This window comes from Stegodyphus dumicola, chromosome 6, assembly GCF_044657685.1.
Source record: "Stegodyphus dumicola isolate Sdum_Otavi_A_Nest chromosome 6, ASM4465768v1".
Classification (NCBI taxonomy): Eukaryota; Metazoa; Arthropoda; class Arachnida; order Araneae; family Eresidae; genus Stegodyphus; species Stegodyphus dumicola.
In genome coordinates, this window is record NC_140773.1 from 87,536,521 (window position 1) to 87,562,287 (window position 25,767).

At 31.4% G+C, this 25,767-nt stretch overlaps 1 protein-coding gene and 1 non-coding gene across 3 annotated transcripts in view; both read left to right on the top strand.

The window, feature by feature from the left end:
* LOC118190329 (uncharacterized) overlaps nucleotides 1-25,767 on the top strand; it is a 315,144-nt gene that overhangs the window by 113,487 nt on the left and 175,890 nt on the right. Inside the window, exon 1 of one of the 2 annotated variants that reach the window (XM_035361033.2) lies at nucleotides 14,217-14,375. The exons of the other annotated variant lie outside the window; for it this stretch is intronic. The gene's annotated coding sequence lies outside the window, so the exon portion shown is untranslated. Of the gene's footprint in view, nucleotides 1-14,216; nucleotides 14,376-25,767 lie in introns of those variants that run through there. 2 annotated transcript variants of the gene reach the window in all.
* On the top strand, nucleotides 1,815-1,888 carry TRNAI-AAU (transfer RNA isoleucine (anticodon AAU)). Its single transcript has one exon. It is a non-coding gene; the product is annotated as a tRNA-Ile (tRNA).

A 25,767-nucleotide genomic window follows, 5' to 3' on the forward strand; every position in this document is an offset into this window, starting at 1 on the left:
AAGGCCTTTTTCAAGGTTTACCTATGAACGCTTTCCAAACGGTGAAAAAGAATAAAGTAAACGGAGCTATGTATAATATTCTTCTATCCATCAAAAATATATTAATTTACTACTTGGTCTTTATTCTTCAGTAATTTATTTGGGGAAAACGCAAGTACATGTTCTACAATGAAGGATTTTAGCTTTATACGTTGAATCATCAGTTATAGAGCTTATAGCTATCTGTCGAAAATTATAGTGTCTCAAGCAGCATTTTGGGAGCAGAGAATTCATGGTGTAAATTCTAAATAAATGTACATGGGTATAACATTTAGTACATTAAATAAAGCTTTTGATAGAAGGTTTAGTTTAATAAAAGCTATTAAACTCCATCAGTTCTTATATATATATATATATATGAAGCATCATAAACTCTTCAGTTAGTCGCGTCTCACGTATCTACCACCTCATTATTATCTACATCATAAATTCGTGATCATCTGTCATCTGATATTTAGTATCTACAGCTGCTGCCTAGGCGGGATAGTGGTTAGGGTAACTTACTCGATACCAAAGAGCCCGGTTTCGAATCCCAGAGAAGGCATAGTTGTAATTGTGCGGCCCTTCAATAAGAGGCAACGGTGGCCGCTTATTAAGTGCCTTCACAGTAAAAAGATCACCACTTCTGACCTTAGAAGTGATCAATGCTGAATAGGCAAGTATCCGCCATTAGATAAAAAAAAAAGTATCTGTATTTTGCAGAGGCTTAAGAAAAATAAATATCAAGAAAAAAGCGGTTTAAAAATTTCAAAATGCCTAGCAAGTGAGAAAGGGCCATAAAATGGACGTGAAAACCAGCTACTCAAGCTCATCTAAAATTCCAGTTTTTCCCCCTCAAGCTGTTGTGATCATAAAGTTTCCTACGGTCATCATGACTCGGAGCGCAATAAGAAAATAAGTAGAAGGCTAACAGGGGTCGTTATGGAAACTTATATATTGAATTGCTAGTCACTTCTCAAAAGCACACTTTTTTTAACCCATCCCTTGCTGTATCAACACAAGCTGTTATCTGCATGGGAGCAAATAATTGAAATTGTGGTCATCCATGGTCAGACAGTATTTGAGTCATTTTTCTTTGTTTCCGTTGCCACACTTTTCAGCGAAATTTGCCTACATTCTTGCTTCTAAGATCCTAATCATTGTCACGTTATCAGAGATTTCATATTCAGAAAAACTTTATTACTCCATTATTACACCCTTATACGTAAATATAGTTATTTTATGACTTTAATTAAGTTAATATAGTTAACTTTAAGACTAAAATTTAATAGAAGCTGTGAACTCATTTAATTCAGTTCTACCGAACTACGTTTTTTCCAGGAGTCAAAAAAGTGAAAACTGCGAATATGATTTCGATAGAAAAATTTTGAAGAAACACATACTTTTCTTCAAATGGCTGTGTAGTATCAAAGATAATCGACAGGGGGGAGGAAGGATAATTATTGATATTTATATTCACTGATTTATATTATGCACCTCTGTACAGGTTTTCATAAAGTAAAAATTCTAAGTAGAGTAATTTAAAACTGGTTTGTACACTCGTAGCGTAAAAATGCTACTGTAACATGTTTTCAGCATTTTACAATGTAGATTTTCAAATGCGAAGAAAGATTTCTAAGTTGAAACAGGTTTTTTAATTTTGTGTTAGTACTATTTGTAGAGTTCCTTCATCATTTGAATATGATTGCCAAAACCAAATGAGAAGGGAAAAAAAAGGTTGATTTTGTTGCTACTTGATAAGGCAACAGTACTGAGATAAGGCAACCACAGAAGGCGGCCCATTAGCTCAGTTGGTTAGAGCGTCGTGCTAATAACGCGAAGGTCGTGGGTTCGATCCCCCTATGGGCCATTTTTTTTTTTGTTTTGTTTTGTTTGGAGGGTGTTAAGAAACAATATTTACTTGTTCACTTAAGATGGTATTAAGCTAAAGAAGAATTTCAGATTCCCGATTTTTGAACAAAAATACAAATCAGAAATAAATCATACAAATGTATTATTTCTCTATTTAGATAGAAATAATTACCCACTGATGACTAAAATCAAAACAAAAAAAACAAAAAAAAAAAAAAAAAAACCCGTCCTCACTTGAACAATTGAAAGGAATGTTGCTGTAGGCTCATCAGGCAAAGTTGGGATCGATTCAAGGCAAATAGGTTGGCTGCATAGCATTTTCATGGCTTTCTCTACATGTAACGTGGGGTACGAGACAGTAACGAAGGCAGATAATCCTCGCTTGCTTTGCCGTAATCAAATAAAATATTTTTTTTTTATTTTATGTATTTTTACGTATTTTATTTTTTCATTATTTTGACGTCTTTTGAAGATTAGACTAAAAACATTAGAATCCTTTACTCTCATGAGTTTGAAGGGTGTCAAATATTTTTCTTAACTTTGGTTAATTACTATGTTTTTGCTGTTATTGTGACTTATCTCACTTGTCTGATAGTAACATAAGAACAAGCCCAATAAGTTCTTCGTGTCAAGGAGTGCAAGATTGCTCCTGTCGTTGGCAAACGCCTTGAGCATCAGACAGGTCACAGCCCGATTTTACTCTGTTCCGCTCCCTAATTTTGATGGAGAGGACCCCAAGTCCGAAAATCTCCACTTCTCTTACCCTACCACCAATCTCTCGAGAGTAATTTAGGCTGGAAGATTATTTTAGATGTCCTTACGCCGCACAGACACTATACATTTATAAACATCCATGCCATCTCCGGGATTCGAACACGGGACCTTCGGTACGGCAGTCAGCTTCGCTAACCATTATCTAAGTTGGGCCACAGTACTACCTTATTTAATTTCGATAATGTTTTATTGTGAGTAATTCATCAATTACACTTGACCGTAGATATATAGATTTCATCAGCATCCCATTTTATGTGGCCCATGAGTATCACATTATTTCATTTTGCGTATTATTTACGGTTTTAGGTATCCGCGGGTAAGTTTCGGAACGTATTTAGCTTAGGATACAGAGAAATATTATTAGTTTTAGTAACAATATATGTTAGTGCAAAAATTGTTCAATATTGTTAAATTTTAACATCCCCCATAATGAGTTGGTATAAAATTCAAAACGTGTTTGTAACTGCTTCCATTTTTGGGTGTTGGCCAAACCATTTGTCAAACGTCAGCATTTCTCTATACCTATGAGCAAAACTCCGTTTCGTTTAGTTGTGACTTAGGTAAGTGTATACGTGAGTGTTTTTTGAAATTTTAGTTATTCTTTTAATAAGTAAATATATACTTCATTTTAAAGTGTTTTGATAATTGTTAGCTTTGAAGACTCTTAAAATTTTTATTTTATATGATATCTGTTTTAGTGAGTTTATATTTTTAATTAGCATTACTATTCTGAAAAAAAAAAAAAAAAAAAAAAAAAAGGTAAATGAAATAGGAAATTAAGCATCGTTCTACAATGAGATATTATTTTGTAATTTTCACCGTCATGTTAATACGTTATAATCCACGTTATAACACAACCTTGTCTTTATAATAATTTGATTTTAGATTTTGGAATTTTAACAGTCAGTTGTTGGTAATGATATATATTTACGGAAATGGGAACGCCACTTTCTAGATAAATGCTAAGTTTTAGCTCCAGAAACCTATAAATTTTTAAGATTTTAAATTATCAAAGCATATGAGGCACAGTTATCCAAAATATGATTCTAGTTCGGAGGCTTTTATTTTTTTACTTTTATATAATATTTATTTCTATGTAAGTTGGTTTTAAATCATTTATTACATTTCATGTAAAACTATTTACATGTGTTTAGCAAGCTGTAAACGCTCATAAATCTTGTTACAAAACCTCATCAGTCACTCATGTAAGTGGTATCATCAGGAGTCAAAGCCACCACTATTAAGCCACCACAATAGCTATAGGGCTACATTTTTCGTTTCCGTTATGCGACACGTTTTCTGTAGAATTTCTAAATAAAATAAAGCAACATAAATTCAGCTTCTTTTACCCAAGATAAATTTCAATCTGTTATGCTATTTTTTTTTTTTAATTATCATTCCCACAGTCGACGAACTTAACTCTCTGGTCCAACTAAAACATTCTAATCAAAATGTATCAAATATTAATAATGTTCTCTTTGCACATCATTCTTCATTTAGTCTCATACATAGTTTTTTAGAACAGATAAGCCATACATACTTCCTAGATCTCTAATATTAGCATTAGTTTTAAATGTGTAATCAAAAGAAATAACTGAAGGGAAGCATAAGTATTAACATGAAGATGAATATTTGAATGCAGTGCTGGGTAATTCAAATATTCAAATTTATGATTATAACCTATAAATTAAAATTCAACAGTATTAGTAACTGGGTAATTTTGAAAAATACTTTTGGAAGAATGGATATGTCTTAACTATGTTAGTGAATCAAGTATAAAAGCTAATTTCTTTAGTTTTTTTATACCACTTTGAATTTAGGGCTTAGGGTAATCTCGATTTTGTCTTTAAATATCTATTGTAAGCACGTAGATAAATAATATCAGTGGAGGTACTTTATATCAGTGGTATAAAAATAAATAACTTATAAAAAATAAAGGAGTTATTTTATCTCATTCGTGATAATTTGTTATCAGTTTAGGAAGCGAATGCGTGTTAAGAAAATAGATCCAGATACTGAATAATAAGTTTGTTACTTATTATAACAATAAAATGCAATAACTGCGAAAATTCCGAGCTCCAGAATTTCGATTCAATTTGGGATATATTATATATAAATATATGTATGCTATGTGCATACGTTTATTTCCTTTTGCATGTGTACATTATCAAAAATAAAAACCATTTCAACAAAGTAATGAACATTCCCCCCCTAAACATTCATATTTGTTTGCAAAATTATAATTAAAACACATAAAAAGGGATGCATTAAAAATATTAGGTAGCTAACTTCCAGAATAAAACTAAAATGTTGTAGAGATATTAGGATTTTTGGAAGTCGGAGAGATGAAAAATTAGCAATCGCCTTCGCCTGGAATCGAAACACGGACCTCTGGAATACAGGCCCAGCGTGCAGAACCACTACATCACAAAGGCACACCAAGTAGGTGGAAGAAATATCTTATAATGTCGTATTAATTACAATAATCGTGGTCAGACTGCCTGCTGACGTATCAAATGTGAAACACGGCGCGTAATATAATGTGCCTGATGTGGACACCACATAGCTTCCTTGTACGGCTTATTAAGCTATAATATTAAATAAAGTGCAGCTAAAATATTTTTAGCTGCACTTTATTTAAGCTTATTTCATCGAATTTCATTAGAGATATATTTATAATTAGATCAATACAGTTCGCACTTGCGGCAAGCAAAAATACATTTTTTTTAATGGCGGGCATTAGCCATTTAGTCTTTGGCCATTACTATTACCAGAAGCGGTGGTCATTTTATGATGGAAGCGCCTAAAAGGGGGCCACCGTTGCCTCCTATGATGGGATTGACAATTTACAATTGAACCCAGGCCTTTTGGTACGGCACTCAGAGTCACTAACCGCTTTTCCTTCTGTGAGACAGGTGAACACATAAAAACTCAGTCTTCATTAAAAATTGCAAACTAAAGAAGACTCAAAAACACCAAATACAGTTAAAAACAATTTTTACAATCAAAATAAGAGTTTCTCCTCAAAAACAAGTAATTGTAAATTGTTAGCAATTCTAAAACTATTGTATGCAGATTAGTTAAAGGCATAAAAGCATTAAACAGAACATAAGAACAACATAATTCAATCACTTTTAAGCAAAAAATGCACAATTTACCGAGATGTAAGAAAACTCACCCAGCCAGGTAACAGAGTAGCAAGATGTATGTATGTATATATGCTTGGTGCGGCTGATTGCAACGAAAACGGGAGCTACATAACTACATGTTATAGAAGTCCCATATACAAAATTTCAACTTTCGAAGGCTATTCATTTTTGAGTTATGCGAGATATATACGTTCGCGCATACGTAAAGACGTCACGAATAAAATCCTTTCTGAAACAATTTTAAATCCATTTTATGATTCGGTTTGAAAAGAAAGAGTCCTTTATTCTGGTCTATACGTACAACTGTAACGCAAAATCATCGTTCGAAATGAGTTCGAGAGCGGTCAAAATGGCTGTTTTCGTTGAAATATGATATTCGCAATTTTTCGCGATTACTATACTTTCTTCAGTTCGTACAAGGAAGTAAAATCGTTTATTCTTCATACTAATAATAAGAATATAGTTATAGTATTAAATACTAAAGTTTAATATAACTTGATGCTGTTGTAAGATTCTCCACTGTGTACTTCTAAGTTACAGATGAATGTGAAAAATCTTAAGAACAAGTAACGGAATAATCGCTTAAGTTCGTGAGGTAGAAAACCACAAGTGAGAAGGGTGAAATAACCCTTTATTAGTCCAACTAAAGTTAAACAAAACTCCGTCTTGGAGTTGTACAATAAAGCCGACACTCGGGCTTTAACTTAAGAGGCTAAGAAATAAATTAAACTAATCTTAATTAAAAAGATATAGCTGAAGCTATCAAAATTCTAGCAGAGTTGCCCCCTTAACGCTAATTGACTGCGAAGCTATCAAGGGCCTAAAGTACGGCCGAGCGTAATAATAGCTTAAGCTGTGGTGTGGTGTATTGTGGTATGGCAAAGCTCACTAGGGCTATCTGCCTAAGGGGAGGGATGCCTTCGTGGAGGACTTTCTAAGGGAAACTGGCTCGTATACACGTTACACATGGAGAAAACAACGAAAACACCCATGCAGCCAGCCCGTTCGCGGGATTCGAACCTCGGACCGAACTACCAGTGTTCAGCGACTTTACCGCTCGGCCGCTGGTGGGCAATAATAGCTTAAGAGAGTGTAGCCTAAAATGGCGGATGCGTGCTAGCCAGAATATCTCGTATCTCTCTCTAACTAAGACAGTAGAACTTCGCGGTTAAACATCGCTCTTCCTCATTAGCACTCAAACGTGATATAAAACTACGTTCTGGCCAGAAGTCGTAAGTTGAAATTAAGAAGTGATAGGAAAGGAAGTTTAACTCAAAATTTAACTGTTAATAAAATTAACATAATCCTGACACTGTTTAGAAATAATAAAATATTAAGACATGAGACTCCACACCATTAAGCAATTTACTGTTTCAATTTACAAGATAAATGGAAGCTCTTACGTTCCGTGAAATGGAACTAGATTTCATGAAAACTAAGTGAATGTTTTTATGCTTTATGAATAGGCAATGTTTCGGGTGTTTATGCAGTACAGTGAAGACAAGTGGACAGTCATGAGGTTGCGTAACGTTTCTGAAAAGCAGAACAAATAAGCATTCTAACATCAGCATGGCATTATCTAAATATTACACCTGCTGATATTACTACTACTCATTTTTCAGTGAAATAGAAATTAATATAAAATTGACTGTGTTCAACAACTGTATATGCTAAACATAAGCATGTGAGAAAACCTTATTGATTAGTTTACATTATTTTAATTTCTTAGAAAACTCTCATCATATTTTCCGTTTAAATATCGTAATTAATTAAAAAGGTGAGAGTTGCAGTTAATAGGCATAATTATTTGGACATTATTAGAATTTAATAAATAATGTAAGAAAATGTCTAAGTGTTACCACATCACCCCATTTTAAGACAGCGAAGAATTTGCATAAGCCATAGTTAGTTTGGTTTATTAGATTACGGCAAAGCACTCGAGGGCTATCTGCCTTAAGGGAGGGATGCCTTCGTGGAGGCCTTTTTAAGGGCAACTGGCTCGTATACACGTTACACATGAGGAAAACCACGAAAACACCCATGCAGCTAGCCCGTTCGCGGGATTCGAACCTCAGACCGAACTACCAGTGTTCAGCGACGTTACCGCTGGGCCGCTGGTGGGCCCATAAGCCATATGTACACTAGGAAAAGTAAACATTGATAAGGAATAGATGGACAGATACTTGATCTGAGAACAATGACATCTTTCTGCAGCCAACACAATGAAAAAGAGCAATGGAAGAATTGTTTGAATTCGAAAATTTTCTCACTACTCAAAAAGAATGATTAGTTATTTGAGACTATAGGTGTAATAATATATCAGAAGAGAAATACTCGAATATGATCTTAAAATTCGACTTCATATTAACACTTTCTCTTTTTTTTTTATTTAAAAGGTATTTTCTCTTTTCCAGAATCCTCTTTTCAAGCCACATGCATACCTTTTACAATATAAACAACCTAACACCTAAGTAAAACGCGCTAAAAAAAAACTTTAAGGACAAAAATAGTTTAATTTTACGTTAAGACATAGTATTGGATTTTTCTGTTATGCAGATGACCCTTGAAGCAGGCGAGGCTAAAAATGACAAACCTCACGCAATTCTAAATCTGAATATGACATCTAACTCCTCAAAAAATTTACCTTTAACATATATTATATGCATTTAGTATGTTTTATGTGATGTATTTTTGCATCAGCAGAAAGTTAGAGAAAAAAAGAAAGTCTAAACAGAAAGTTATAAGAAAACGAAATCACATCAGTAACTCAGCACGTTTTGAGACTGTATTATAAATTTAAACATTTTTAATAAAATGAGGTTTTGTCTGGCGTTATTTCTATTAATCCTTCAACCGGACAAAGTTTTTACTATGAAATTTCTAGATTAATTAGGTATTTTTGATACATGAGACATGAAAATGTGCCCTCGCCGGGACTCGAATCTGGACCTCTCGAATACGCGCCGAACGTGCTACCATTACACCACGAAGGGATGGAGAAAGGAGGGAGAAAATAACCTTCCACATTTCAAAATAAAATCCATGAGAAAGAGGTCAATAATCAAAATAATCAAAATAAAATCCATGAGAAAGAGGTATTTTCTTGATTTTAATGACGAACTACCCTGGTGCTTTATACCTGAATTTGTGTACTTACTTATAATATATTCCTTAATTTTTGAATATATTTCAATATGCACGTATATATGCTATTTAACAGATGTAATGAAATTTATTCCAGACTGTATATAACGGATTGTCCACTCAGAGGGTTAATATAATTTTGTAGGTTACAATATACCGTAGATGTTTTTATACCTATTTCTTGTAAGAGACATAAAAAAGCTTCGTTTTATGTAGTATTGAAAATGTATTCAGTATTGAAATGTATGTTTATGTAGTTTTATGTAGTATTGAAATGTATGTTTATGTAGTTTTATGTAGTATTGAAATGTATGTTTATGTAGTTTTATATAGTATTGAATGTATGTTTATGTAGTTTTATGTAGTATTGAAATGTATGTTTATGTAGTTTTATGTAGTGTTGAAATGTATGCTTATGTAGTATTGAAATTTATGTAGCATTTATGTAGTATTGAAAAACTATGCAGTATATAAAACATTTCAACGTTTTCTTTGACGGCATAGCTTTTCTTTGCTCAGTGGGAACGATATCATTGTAAATAAATTGACACTTTGTAAGAGATTATTGCGTTATTTAAGATTTCTTAAATATCCTAAAAAACAATCAAATAGTAAGCTGCGAAGAATTACGATTTACGACAAATGCTCAGTCTGCTAAATTGATGAATTATTCAAATGGTTTTTTTTCAAGCTGCTCTAAATCTTAAAAAAATTTTCCAACATGTTATTGGGTGAAAATCCTACTCTGATGCGAAACGGCGCATTTCAGGGAAAGAACTCTATATTTCTTCTAGGATGCCTATAACATATCCAGCTTATATATATATATATATCTTTTGCCTATTTTTATGTTTCTTTTAAGCCCATATTTTTCATGTAAACATTTTCAGATATTTAGAATCTTCTTATATGTAAGGTTGTATTATATTCCGAACGATACATTACAAACGTCTTGGGAAATAGTCAGCATTCCGCCAAAGACAAGAATCTGTTGAGAAAGTCATATTTAACAGTTTGGAAAATTTAAACGCAAACCTGAGAATTATCAAACTAAATTTTGTTTCTGTGTTTATCGTCAGACGACTTATCACCTGTCTTGACCTTTCAATGAAACTACTGTCACTCAGATGAAATTTTAAAATAAATCTTTCTGTCGTAACTTAAATTTGACGAAGTCCACATGACGTACGTTATAAAAATCATTCACTGCTGCTTACGAGATTTAAGCTAACATAAAATATTAAAGTAAACTTTAAATAATTAAGGTGGTGAGACATTAGGTAATTTTGGAAGCACGCAAGATGAAAAATTAGCAACGCCTTCACCGGGAACCTAACCGCGGACCTCTGGAATACGCGCCCGGCGTGCAGACCACCACGCCACAAAAGCATGCCAAAAAGGCAGAAGAAATACCGTATAAACATCTAGAATTCCCAAAGCAAAGTCGTAATCTAAGCATTCAGGCTTCTAAATACTCGAGCAAATGTCTAGTAAAAAAGGCTAAATCGAATTTAAGTAATTCTAAGACCTGGGCGAGGAACAGCACGAACGTCAGCGTCGCCACCAAACGCACAGACCTTAGCTATAATAACTGTGTTCTTATTTAAACGCTAATTAATTTTCATCCTAGTGGGATCCGGCGAAAGTAGAAGTGACATTAATTATAAAAATAATAAGATAATGATCTAATAAACTTAAAATCTTACAAGTTAATTTTAGAAACATAAATTCTGTTTCGCAGAAAGGAGTGTAAAATTCAAAATCTTCATAAACGCTTAACTGTGTGAATTTGTTTTAAAAAAAGTATAAACAAAGCAAATAATGTATTTTTAGAAAAGCAAAACAAGGACATCAATATTGTTTCAAAGGCAAGCCGAAAATTTTACGAAATTTTATCCGGATGTGAATTCTTTTGTTTTAAATGCGTTGAAGAAGAAAAAGAAATTGCGTACATTTTATAATATTGATATATAATACTAAAAAATGTCTAAAGCTATATCTGAGTTTTGAAAAACTACTTAGTTTTCAATATCTGACTTCAAAAACATTAAGAAATTATCAGTATCAATTAAGATAAAAATGTATTATACAGTAAAAATATGCCTCAATTTACAGTCATCAGATATTTGATCAATAAATCTCTAAGAAAAGACATCTACCGAAATTAACTGAATAGTAAATCAAAGCGACATAAAGTGAATCAATTTACTTATCTACTGTCCCTGTTTTACATTTCAAATTAGTGCCTTCTAATTGTAGTAAATAAATCTAAAATCCTATGCACCCTTAAGGCTCAACACTACCATTGAGGAAAAAAACAAACGACTGTATGAAAGGCAGAATGAAGATTTGTCTTTTATGTTTTAAAGGCAGAAGATTGTACAGGTTAACGTGGGATCCATTAGAAGAAAACCGTTATTCTAATGCAGTGGAGCGGAAAGCGTTAGACTTTCGACCTTCAAAATAGGAATCAGGAGACTGGATATTCAGCTATAACCGCAATTGGCGACAAATTTCGAAATTTATCTCTGAAGTGTTTATTCTGGAAATTGCATGCAAATTCTAAAGCTGTTAAGTCTAAAAACTGTTATTTTTTCATAACTGTTAGATTGCTGTAATAAAATGAAATTATTTTTATCTTAAGAAATACGGAGAATTTTGTAACAGATATTTGTGTTTCTCTTACATGTAATTATAAATACAAATACTCTGACAGATAAACATTTCAATACAAGACAGCATTGCTAACGTTTCTTAGGCTTTATGTACTAATTTATTCGTGGAGTGAACCTTGCTCAGGAATCAGACATATTTGTTGAAAACTAAGGGTATAAAAGATTTCGCCTATTTACATTGTAGTGTATTACTTTTAAACCCACTTAATAAACTTTATGCGAAAACAAAGAAATATTTACATTTTCTTTTATTTTTGTGGTATGTCATTTATTGTATAAATAAGACACTTAAATTCTTGACTGTAAAAAGGCGAATAATAGTATAATATTATAAAATAGTACCTTGTTCCTTTGCTGTAACCATTTACATTTGCCTCAGAACCAAATGTTAGCAATTCTTCGGTATACTTCAGTATCAAATGAACTGCATGAAAAACCTTTCTTGGATTTTCCCGTGTTTTGAGTACAATATTCATGGCAGTGCTTTTAATGAAATAAAAAGGTGAAAAAAATTTTACATTTACAAATTTACCTCGTATAATGAAATACCTCATTCATGTGTGCGTGTTAAGAGACAATCTAATTTGTATAACCGTATATGTTTTTTAAAAATTTAATTAAATATGCTTCAGTCCCAATGTAATCTTGTAGTAATTTACACAATCTTTCTTTTATACGGAAAGCTTTCCTACTTTTTCAGATTAAGCTTTCTCCTAGTTGATGCATAGAAAATTGCTGAGTAAACAATGGCTTTAGACAGATTGTCTTATCACAATAATAAGAGTTAATTTGCTTTGTTTATTTCAAACTGTAATCAGTAAATGTAAATGCAACATATTTACGCTTTGTGGAAGTGTTTCAAATTAAGCGTAATTTTAATGTTTTTTTTCTAATATAGTAGTAGCATTAATACTTTAAGCAAATGATAAATACTGAAAACTGCTAATTATTTATGAAGCAAGGCAGAACGTTATTTCATTCGAATTTTTCTTCACATAAATAATTTTGTATAAAATGTAATCGCTAATGCCTTAACGCCGACCTCGGTTTTCTCCCTGTTAAATGGTTTTGTATGTATACAGAAGCATTTACATTTTCTCCGTTAAAATTAAATGTAACTATCTCTTACATTTACAACATTTCTAAAATACTTAGAGATATCAGGAAACGTTTTATTAAGAATTAGTCGCAGGGAAGTTTATTAATAATACAGACAATATTGCAAATATTTCCATTCATGATAACTGTTTAATGCCGTTTTAGGATCGATTAGAAATCAAGACATAAGAAAATTTAAAGAAAAGTCTGTAAGGGTTTAGATTTTAACGATCGCCTAGAAGTATAATATGGTTTAGAGTCGACATTATGGCGACAGAGATGGTGCAGGGGGAATGGTGAAAAATTTTATAGGATATTTAGGTGAATTTGGATTTGAACTAACATCAGAATGTTATATATCTTCTTTGTATTTAAAGTGAAAATTATATAATGTAAAGCTAAAAAACATAGTTCATAGTTCACGTTTTAATAAAATGCTTTTTATTAAAATCAATAAGATTAAAAAGTAAACAATGTTCTTAAGAACTGAATTTGTTACTTTTAAGTAGTTTTTCAACAGCGGACACAATCCGTCCATAGACGTTGGTCACCACTAAGGCCGAATGCGATGATCACTTAATTATGGAGGCATCTAAATAGCTGGGCCACCATTGTCTGCTATGAGGGGACGGAAAAATTACATCCATGTTTTTTCGGGGATTCGAACCAGGGCCCTTCGCTACGGCAGATAGAGTCACTAACCACTTTCACGTCTTGGCGGCGTTTTAAAATAGATTCGTTAATTAATAGCAGACAGATTAAATATGAAAATATAAGATCTTACATTTTTCCAAAGGATAACAGACTCGAATGAAAAGTGAAAAACGCTTTTTAAAGGGAAACAAACAACGCAAAATCCTATCTGCAGACAAACAGCCTTCGGGTCAGAAAGGACTGTCAATTTATTATTATTTTATCTAAAATATTTAAGAAAGCTTGTTATGAAATTAGAAAGTTTGCTGCATATTTCACTTTAAAAAAAAAAAAAAATTAGCACTGCTGAATCGAATAAATACTTAAAAAGGAAAAAAAAAAAATTCCATTTAGAATTTCATGTTTATATTCTGTTTATCTTTAATATTTCCCCCTGTCATACAGTGCAAGAAAACAAGAATTTATCAAAATAAATTTTAAATTATTTCTGGAATTATGGTTACCCGATTTAGGGAAAAATGTGAGCTCAGGTTTCCTTTTCACACATCCTTAGAATATGAAACTTCTGTGCAGGTTATGCGATAACAGATATGTTATAAAATGATTTTATGAAAAAAATTCTTTTTATCCTGCCGAAAGTGTCACATGACCACCAACTGAATAGATAGGGAATGCTTTTTAGAAAAGTTCTCTTAAACAGAAAAGAGCAAAAGAATAAATCAAAGAAAGAAAAAAAAAAAAAAAAAAAAAAAAAAGAGAGAGAAAATACACAAATAAATAAAAATAAAGGTAGCGCTGAGGTATGAGGTCGCTGGGGAGGGGGAGGGAGCATAGGTAAGGAGGGAAGTGACAGACGTGCCGGTAATACTGCTGCATAGCAGGTGGGATTCTACTTCCACTAGCTTTCGGCCAGTCAGCTCGTAGCAACTAAAGCAAGCAGTCGGTTACAGAGATCTATTACTACATCAGCATCAGCAAGTTGCGCCACAAGGTAAGCGAATATGAAATGCTACTTCCTCTCTTTGTTTGGCTTAATTATAAATTTTTAGTACTGTTTACGTATCAGCCACAAGATGCGAATGGATATTTTACGTTCATTTAGATTTTTAGAAGTGAATTCCATTGGAGTTGCTTCAAACTCAAATGCCGCGCTTCGAAATCCGTTGATTGTTTAGAATTTGTTTTCGACGCCCTGAAGTGTTTAGGATGTTCTGTAAGAGCAGAAACAGAAGAAAATTAAGTATAGAAGTGACAACATTTTTCATATTATTGTGATTTTAAATTTTGTATTGAAGGAAACCAAATAAGTAATTTAATTCTATGTTACAGTATCGCTTGTTTTATTCAGTGTAAGTTATATATTCAGTTAAAACATCACTTGTTTCGCACGGTGTTAAGTTATAATTTGTTTACAACAAAGTAAATTGTTTTACGACAAAGTACAAAAGACACAGCAAAATATAATCCTTAAAATATGTATGTTATGGTAAGCTTCAGAACTTTTTCTTGCTTGTAAAACTTGAATAAAGTTATTATTATTGTTTTACTTCATGAATTGCTTATATAGTAAGGAACTTTTTTTTAAATTCATAATTGACTTCGGTTATATAAATTAGAGAAGAGAAAATGGCTTTTCCTTTTTTTGCTTATTTTCTTAATATTAGAATAACAGATTGAAGATGATTTAGTCTATTATGTCATTGTTAAAATACTATTTTCCTTTGAATGGATATGATTAAGAGTTTTTCGTTCACTACGAAAACAATTGCCACACACATATTTCCTGCATTTTCGATTATATATATGAATGATGTTTAAAGAAAGTATGATTCATATGTAAAATATTAATTTTTTTAAAATCTAGATTCAATTAATATTACTGAAAATAGACTAATTTATTTAACAACATACATTAATATTTATATCATACGAAAATGTTTATAAATTGTATATAAAATTATTATTTCTCCATAAAAATTAGTTTTATGCGGTAATTTTAAAGTAGATATTGCCCTCGTTATCCTTTCATTATCATAATTTACTCCCTTACCTTGCAAAAATAACATATCCTAATTTTATATTACATAACATCTTTGATATTTATGTTATTAATTAGTAATTAAACATCATGGATTAGTAATTAAATTACTAGTATGTAAATATTAAGTAATCTTTAAATGATTAATAACATCAAATATACAAAACTTTTTAAGCTTACGTGCTCTTTTTAATGTAAGAATTTTCCTAAAATCAAAATGTCTGTGCACTAAATATTTGAATTTATGCTGTGTTTCCAATATTACCGGTATACTAAATTAAAATTTGTTATATGCTTCAAAATGTATTTTTGAACGAAAAAAGTCCATTCATTCTCTTACATATTTATGTTAGAAAATTAAAAATATTGATTTGTTAAAAAATTAAAAATAGTGATTAGTATCATATATTATAACTCAATAACTTGTTAGATTTTAACATAGATTCAGATAAATTTCATTAAATTTTTTGGAATAAATTTGTAACGATTTTTATGGTAGTTTCACAACGTTGAAGTTTTCGTTTACTTTTATTTGCTTTCTTATGAATAATTCAAAAATATTTTCTGACAAAAAAGTGTAATTTAATGAGTCTGCGTATCATTTAGAAGCATACTTTTATAATGTTATATATATTTATCTAAATAATCACCAACTGAAAATATTAGGACTAGTAGGTTACCATAAGTTTAATTCAACTGGTCAGATAAAAGTGTTTTTAGGCATAAAATTCAACATTTTGCAAAGTTGTAGCATTTGTAAACATGTAATGTATAACACGGGAACTCGTGTTCTGCATTAGAAAGAAAAGATTAGGCGTTATGGGAAATGAAATACACAACGGTCTTCAAACAAAGTGGGAAAATCAGAGACATTTCATTAAAGTGGCCTGGATATTTAACCATGAGGAATTATGCTAATTAATCTCGTGGGCGGCATGGATGCATAATTAATGTGTATTTGAATGAAAGAAGAGGATGTAGATAATCGTCTTACAACTTAACTCTTTTCTTTCAAAAGCTCCACTGTTTGCATGCCATCACTTGCCAATTAGAGGCATGGAGCGTTTGTTATACAGGGTATATTGATACGATGCATTGATAGAGGTCATGATATGTTTTATCGACAGAGATACTGGAAAGTTTCTGCAATCGATTTGTTCTTTTTCGAAACTTGCATAGAATATTTTCAGCAAAATACGGGGGATAATTTTACAGTCACTGATTTTTGACGGAAGCTGATTCATCTTGACTAAAGGTAAAATGTTAATTGTGTATATTTTTTGTTTTGACTGCAATATAATTTTTTGTAAGTCTTGCTGTTAAGTAGAGATGTATTTAACTGTATTTTGATAACAAATAATTTATTAACAATTTATACAATCATTTTAGTATATTATCTCATTACATGAAATTATTTGTATACACTTGCTTGCTCTTTATCAGGAAGGTTAGTCTCCGTTTTGAGTTAATTAGTTCTTCATTTCAGTTTGCTGATACAGATAAGTTCAAGCGACTTTTGAATGCAAATTCTGATTTTTTAAAGTACCTAGAAGTGGAATATAATTTTGGTTAAAATTACATTAAATATTTCTAAAGTTCGAAGTTTTGTCTCAAGTTAAACATACCGTAATTTTCCGTTTTTAAGTTACAGCAATGTGATGCATTTAAATCAGTTTGGGTAAACGTTTGACCTAGTATGGGAACGATGTACTGTAGAACGAATGACGAGCTTCCGTGCTTGAATCTTAGAATAATGTTTAAAACCGCTAATTTAATCCAAGCTGCTTTTGCTATTCTAAATGTTCTGCTCTAATGAGAAGAGGTTAATTGCAATTGCACGGTCTAGAGACATGTTCTAGACAATCTTAGCAATTAATCAGCCATGTAAAAGAATTAGCGAAAGAGATGGTGATTTAATTTATTTACATTAGTTAGAGTTACTTGCTAATATCATCCATAAAAATTATGGTATTTATTAATAAAAATATAAAATCCATAAAAACTATTGTATTATTATATCGTATTTATTAAATGAAATAATCATAATTTCAGCTTCAGAGTGCTTGGTAACTTATAAAAGAAATAAGTACAAAGAGTATATAGGTATTACAGCAACTATTTTCATAGTATGTCGAATAAGAATACATCTTAATTCTACACTGCAAACCAAATTACTTTTCGTAATCAGTTGTTTGAAAAATTAGAATAAAAACAGGCCGACAGAAAGTACTATAATTTGAAAATATAGTATAAGTATAATTTGAAAAGTACATTTTTCATATTAAAGCAGGATGAATTGCCAAACATATATATATTCTTCATGGAAAATTTAAATAAATTATCTTTCAATTTTTTATCTTCCATACTAATACTTTTCGCGCTTGGAAAGCATTTTAGTCAATTTATTTCCATGTTTTAGATATCTTAAATTCTCTGTCATTTTTGGAGGAAGACAGTTACGAAAGTACCTGCGAATAATTAAAAAGATATTTAAATGAAAATCAGAATTTTTTTAAATCTAAATGTATTGTAAATTTTATTTGAATGTAACGTATATTTTACTTTTACCTACATGTAAATTAACATAAACTTCATAAGACTAAATGTTCTTTCATATATGCGAATAATATGACTAGTATTCTAAATGAGATTAATATCTGACTTTAGACTGTCCCTTTTTTTAAATTGTAGCTACTTTTCTATTATAATATTTCTAATAACATCAATGAATTAATTTAATAAAAAATGTTGAATAATTATGTACGCAACACATAGTCTATCGTTAGTTAAAAGAAGAAAAGTGCTGGAATAATTAAATAAAAACCATTAATAATAGAATGACCCATAAATAAGAAAAATTCACGTAACAGTGAAAACGATATGGCAATTATATTAACAGGAGCTGCGTGCTGTTGACTCCTACTATAAAAAACTATGATGTAAACGAATTTTGTTTGTAAAAAATAAAGGTATTGTAGTTTCTAAAGTGTTAAAATTTTAAGTGGTGTTCAAGTCGGTAAAAAACTATAATTTTTTATTTAAGAAAATGAAAAATTGTCCTGCATGATGGACAAATCTACGAATCCTTAGGTTTGAAAGGAGTTTTGTCTTTGCCAGAAAATTATTTATGTATAAAAGGAAGCTTGATTAATTCATACAGAACAGTGATGTCGAATCTATGGCACGCAGAGCCTCATCAGCTGGCACACGACAAAAATATTACCTTCTTTATCAATAATCACAATAAAATATTGCTATGTAATTTAATTAAGTGTTTTAGTCTGTTCTGGAACGTTTCACTTTACTTACTTATTGCATAATGCCACTGGCGTAGGGCCTAAGCCTAGATATGAGATTTTTATATATCGCCATAGAAATGATATGCACATTCATTGACCTGATTTATGACGTTTCAATTGTTTAGGCCAATCATATTACTTGTTAAATGGCAAAGAATACACCAAAGTTGAAGCAGCTAATGTTTGCTAAACGAATTCAAATTTATCGCTGGTTATTCAAACTGCCGGTGAGTTTTAATACTTTCATTGTCAAATAGATTTTCTATACTCCAGGTCTTGAACCCACACAAGTGACTCAAACTGACAAATGCTAATTTTTTTGGTTTTTGAAAACTACTACAATACTTAGCAAAAAAGGTAAAATTAAACACTGAGAGTGGACGATTATTTCAAGAGATCTGGACAGAATCATTTGGAGTTATTGAACACAATAGGAAAGCATTATACATTCTGTACGGGGAAAGTGTTGTGTGTCGCACATCTAGTATCAGACGGCACTTTCACACAACCACAAGACTGTTGCCGAATTTGATGAAGCTGAGCGGGAAGGTGTTTATTGATGGGAATTATAATTACCAGAATGTTGGTTTTTGCAATTATCTTTCTAAGACAAACCATCTAACAACGGCCAAATTTCAAATCTCATTGTGCCTGGCAAAGCATGGTAAACCGCTCTCCGATGGGGATTTAATCAAAGAGGTTTGTGGCATGCCTACCCCCCCCCAAAAAAAACACGTTTTGGGGCACGCGGCTCCAAAAAGATTCGCCATCACTGATATAGAATATACGTTGGTAACTTTAAAATTTTTGAGATAGAGACAGACAATATGCGATTAATAATAAATTTTGAAAAAAAAAATTAAAATGGATGTGACACTAAAATATTAGCGCTGTATGCTTCTCTGCAATTTTAACGAGAGGCTAAATTAAGAAGAACGCCTTTAATGCTTGCAGTTAGCATAGGAAAATAAAGCTCCATCGTGTGCCATTGTATACAGACAATTAGAGTTTCATACTGGTCGGGATTCTGCCCTGAATGAGAAACACACTGGAAGATATTTGTCAGCTGTAATCCTAGAACAAATGTAAGGCATATGAAAAATGTTAATTAGTATAATCATCGTATGATACTAAACTACTAGTCAAATGGTAAAAAAGTATGGAACAATGACATTAGATCGGCAGATATAAATAAAATTATTCATGAAGAGCTGCATATGAAAAAATTAATTATTGTGTTTTCCATAAATTAACAGGACATTATGATGATGATGGTGAACACTTTAATGATAGTGGACATTTATTCCTAAAATCATAACTGCTAATAAAACATACATACCATTTTTTGGCGTTCCAGCACGTCGGTAAACTTTCGTATGGATCTTTGAAGATGACCGAATCAGCAATGATGAAAAGACAGCGAGCCATGAAAAATGTAATGTATGTCATTTTCTTCAGTACAGGACTAGTCAGGACTAGTCAAAGCCATGAAGGTACAGGGACAGGAGATAGTTACAACTGACATGTTCAGTTGAAATCGCCCCGAAATTCTTTAAGAATTGAGAATTAGAGAAGTCTTGATTCGCTATGCTAATGCATCTTATCATTCAGTAAGACTGACAGTTAATTTTTTGAATAAAAATGCGTTAAAGTTATCGAATAGGAATAGCCATCCTATTTTCTTGATCTTGTTATAAGTAACTTTTGGCAATTTTTTATATAAATCAACATTTACGTGGCCATTTTCATTCCAAAGATAATATTGGTGACTCTTTAAAGGCATATTTTTTATCGATTTCAAGAAATGAATGGCTTGAAACATTTAATCCTCAGAGAACTAACCCACAATATGCATTTACATTAGAGGTGACTACTTTGAATACTCCTTGTATTTAGTAATTTAACTTGTACCATTTAATCGTATTGCAAAATTTTCAGAATACCTCTAAATGTCTGAAAGTGACACTTATATATGAGAGAATGAGACAAAGAAATAATGTTGAATATCCTTCTAGTTCTGTCGAGTTGTTCTGCCCAAGGAGTTTCTGTTCTGCTGGGTTCAAATATTCGATCAAGTTGTTTCCACCAAATACTCCTTTTCAGTTTCATATTTTCTTTTCATTAATCACAGATGCTTTAAATTCTTCTTATTGGATAAGATTAGCAACTGAAGATTATTAGCTTCGAGAAAATCAAGGAGAAAGAAATTTACGTGAAAATAATTGTTGATTTTATTCAGTTAGATTTAAGGCGATGCAGAACTTAATTTGCTGTAAGGTGAGTGTCAAAAAAATAGTAAAAGTGTAATATTTAATTAGCCTGTAGATATGCTAAATCTTGTTGAGAGCATGTAGTATACAAAGCGAGCAGCAGGAAAGAGTTTTCAAGTGGGAAAATACGCAATTCGTTGCAATTCACTCTTAGCTCCTAAGTTTTGTTACCCATTTTGAGATTTGGTTATAACAAAATCCGGTTATAAGAAGCAAATTGTAATTCCCCCTCAGCTGTATAATATCGTCAATCGATTGAGTTTAATTTACTTTTTACAATTTTTGAAAATATTTTGGGTTATTTCACATTAAGAGCTTTTGATATAGGTATCTGTTCTGATTACTTCCTGGTTAGTTATTTATGATGTAAACTTTATGTAATTTATTTCTAAATCTGATTTTTAATCGGGAGAGAATACTGTTGTTATTAATATTTTTTTATAAATTAGTATTTAACTTTTATTATTTTGTAATTATAACACAATTAGGAATTTCAAGAGTTATCTCAGAAAGTTAAAAAGTGGTTCTTTAATAATTTAAACGAATTTTCCTCTTATTTTTAAAGTTAATTTTTGTGATTATCAGTTACATATAGTTACAGTTATACACACAGTTTCCACTTTTAGCTTGGATTGGATTGCTTGAAAGCGAATTTAACAGTTGTGTCGCTACTCATTTTTCGAAATCTTTAATATAAAGTCTTTCTGAAATGCACTGCGACAGTGCATATGAAGCATAAACTTTTCAGAAACCGTTATCAATCAAACCTTCCACAAAAATTAGCTTAAGTATTTCTCGAGTAATCTTCAATTTTTCAGTCATAGGCTTCTTTAAATCGCTTGCTGTATCATAATATGCTCCCCCCCTTGTCTTCTTTTTGACTGAGTCTCAGGTCACTCGTAACACTTTTTTCTTCCGTTTTTGAATACTTATGAACGTTTTCACGTTTTCATGGCGTTTTCCCCATCTGCTGTTTCAATATTTATAACCTTAGCTAGCGCTTTTCATAATTTTCACAGGGAATTTGTATTTAATATTATGCTCTAAATTTTTATTGCCCATTTTTTGACGAACAAATTTAAGCTCATATATGCACTGCTTTCTCAATAATTTACGGACATTTAATTCATTGAGTTGGAAATTTATTCACGTATTAGAGTAGAACTATTCAAACACAAAAATTCACATGTCTTTCTATTCCATAGTATCACGAGCGGCATAATGAATATATATACGTACAGGTATGTGTGTGTATCACGAAATACTTATTTACGAAGAAGTTTCTAAAACAACACTTCTTGAAAGAATAAATCTCAAATATTTTATTATTATTGTTATTATTATTGCATTTATGCTCTTGAACTCCATATTTGCATTGGATGACATTCACAAACATGCATATTTTATCTCTGTTCATGCAATATTGGGGAATGAGTATTTAATCTTTCATAAATGCCAATCTCTGATCCTTAATTATGCATTTTACCATTTGCAGCATAATTGCATAATTATATTGTTTTATATGAAATAGCCTTGAAATTTTATGCTTTTTAGACTGCTGTGGTATGGTTTCCATTCAAAAATGTTGTCATATTTACATATTATGTTACACTTGTGCTGCCAAGAATGCAAGCTGCAAGTTCTGACCTCGAATTTCAGAAGCAGATGTGTAAACTTGGAGCTCAAGAAAAGAATCAGAATGAAATAGTTAAACTATCTAGATCAATGTCTTATAATCTAATTTCTTTATTTAGAAATTGTTTTCAGGTGGGAGCAGGGCCAATTACTGCACCAGCAGTCAGAATTTAAGGAATAATTAAATTTACGGGCCGACACGCCAATTTTTAGAAACTTTGGAAATATTGAGCAGCAAAATTTAGCAAAAAGATTTTTTTTTTTAAATTCAGGGGACGCGCTAGGCAGTGGAGTTCTTCCTGAAAGCTAATTGTGAAAATAGGAAAATGTGAAAAATGATGCGAAAATTAAATGTGAAATTAAGATGCTTCTAGCATTTATTGCATTTTGAAATAACGATATATTTTTCATCTCTAATACGCACGCCATAGTCCGTTCTCCATTGGGAACGAGAAAGTCATATTTCGCAAAACTGTTTTTATTTTATATCTATTTTACTAGTTATTATTTTATGAATGTTTTAAGCCACTTCTGTAATTAAACGAAGGAAAAAATTATTTTCCCTAAAATTTCCAATTTCTTTTCAAAAATCGATATATTATTTTTCAGATTTTTAAATGGCAAAGTCAATTTGACATTTTCATATGACTTATTACAAATTTGTAGCATAAAAGTTACTTTCAAGAAGTCATAAAACCATACAATAAGTTTATAAAAAATTAATTCCCTAATCTTTATTTATAAATTATTTTTTGAAAAATAAAAAACAAATTTGAACTTGATAAAATACTCTAGTAAATTATCTAACTAGGAAAATTTAAAATAAATTCCCTTTTCTTCTTCTGCTATTTGATTATAAAACAGAAAATAGTACACCTGTGATAAATAGTGACCAGTAATTAGAATATATTTTTTACTGAAACATATGATATAAATTTTAAGTTAGGAAAAATATAAAGAAAAGATTTAAATTACAATGTTTTTATTAACTTTCATTTCATTCATTAACTTATGTTTTCTGTGCAATAATTATCAAAGTCATTGATTTCCATTTTACTCTCTGTTTGGAATAAAAAATTCTTATTCTTTTTTACTTGAATTCGTCCGAAGACTTGAGAGAAGAAAAGAAATTATTTATGATTTTCAATTCTTCGATCAAAAATTAATTATTGAAATATTTTTTAATTAACATTTTTATTCTCAAATAGTTATAACATCTTTTATGAATTAATTGGCTGTATGATACCTCATTTATCCTCCCTCATACAGAATAAGTCAGTTCGAGTGCCATTCTGAAGCCCACTCTGAACCAATTAGGTATACTAATTAAAAGGTTGTTTGAATAAGTAAACAAAAAATACTCTAAAGTTTCCCTTGGTGCAGTTAATTCTCTATTATAGAAATCATTAGAATATAACTTAGAAAAATAATTTGCAGTAACATATGAGTTCTTAGCGTGTGATACCTTTCCCATTTTATTGGCTGAAGCCTTTAAAATCTGATTTGAGTTTATTATTCCTTTAATAAAAGGTTTCAGAAGCTTATGTATAGAAGTAAGGTAAAAATGTGCTGAATCCTGCCCTATTCAAGCCTTTGTATAATTTCTCTCAAATTCGACTCCATAGCCTTAACTTTACTAGGTAATCTACTTCTTTGTTTTAAAACTTAATGTCTTATCTGGAATTTTGAAAAGCGAGAGTATTAATATTGCATCCGGATGGGTAAATAAAGGAATAAATATACTCATCATTTGTGTGGGTTCACATGTGTAAGGCTGTTGTGTGTGCAAGCCGCTTCTGTTTCCTTGTTAAATACTTCTAAAAATGGATATTCTATGAAAGAGCAGTTCGGTACATATTTAGGCACAAATTCTGTAGGAATATTATAAGTTTAAAACAATAAAGCATTTTGACAGCGTTTACGTTAAGCTATTTTTTAACTGTAACAATTGACTATTTCATGAGTAAAGAATGATGGTGCCATTATCTTGCCTATCATAAATGTATTTTAAGCAAAACAATGTGAACTTTAATATATTGTGCTTCCTCAAAATGCGAAATACAGACATTTATATGCACATATTCTCATAGTTGAAAAAGTATTCGAAAAATTCCAGCCGATTAATTTCCTTAAATTCAAAACAGAAATCGTATATCAAAATAGGTGTTATGTTCGGTACCTTCCTGATAGTGCATGCATTCAGCCCGCATGTTAGACATTTTTATTTAAATAATATCATTTCCGTGACTGAAATATAATTTTATACTAAATGAAAACATTCAAATTGAGCACTAGAGTAAACGCAGGTCTCTAGCAATCACTCAATCTCTCCGCGTTTCTCGAATTTTTCTGAAAGCAATGAATTTCTTTTTCAACAAACGTTAAGATGTATTCATTCTGAAAGATCTCCGGGTTGCTCTTTTATCAGGATAACCATCGACGCGAACTCTCTAGCAAAAACCTCGACACGCACCATTGCTTAACAAGTCTCGTTTGTGAGAACGAAGAAGCTCCTAAACAACTCAGCACGTTTCAGCGGCCACGGATATGGCTATAACTGTTCTTACCTCTTGCCGTCACCGTAAACTTGATGCAGTTTAAGAGAAACCCTGTTATGCAGTACTACGCTTGCTCTGCTCTTACAGCTATAGACTGCACACTGAGAGTGTTGGGTCATGAGTCCGTACTCAAACAGAGAGCGTGACGGCTGCATTTCATAATTAATGCAATTGTTATAAATACCAGAGTGCAAAACTGAATCTGAAATATGCCAGAAGAACAAAAGATAACTAGGATTCAACTTCCTCTTTCGATGTATTCCAGCTTGTAAAATTAAGTAACAGCTTATAATAACAGGCAAAAATTTAGCTTAATATAAAACGTGATTTTCCGGTAATGGTATTTATGGCTGAGATGGGTGTAATTCATGATTATCCACTATATATAGATCATTATTATTTTATTTTACCTATGATAATTCTTGTTAACATGGAATCTACTGTGCAACGTTGGTTGGAAACAGCATTAAAAATCGCAAAGCATAATAGATGTAGTAGCATTGGCTAAAGTTCATTTCACATCCATTAATTGAAGAGGCAAATGAATAATCTGAGTTTTCTTCAGTGTTTCATTCCATGCCTT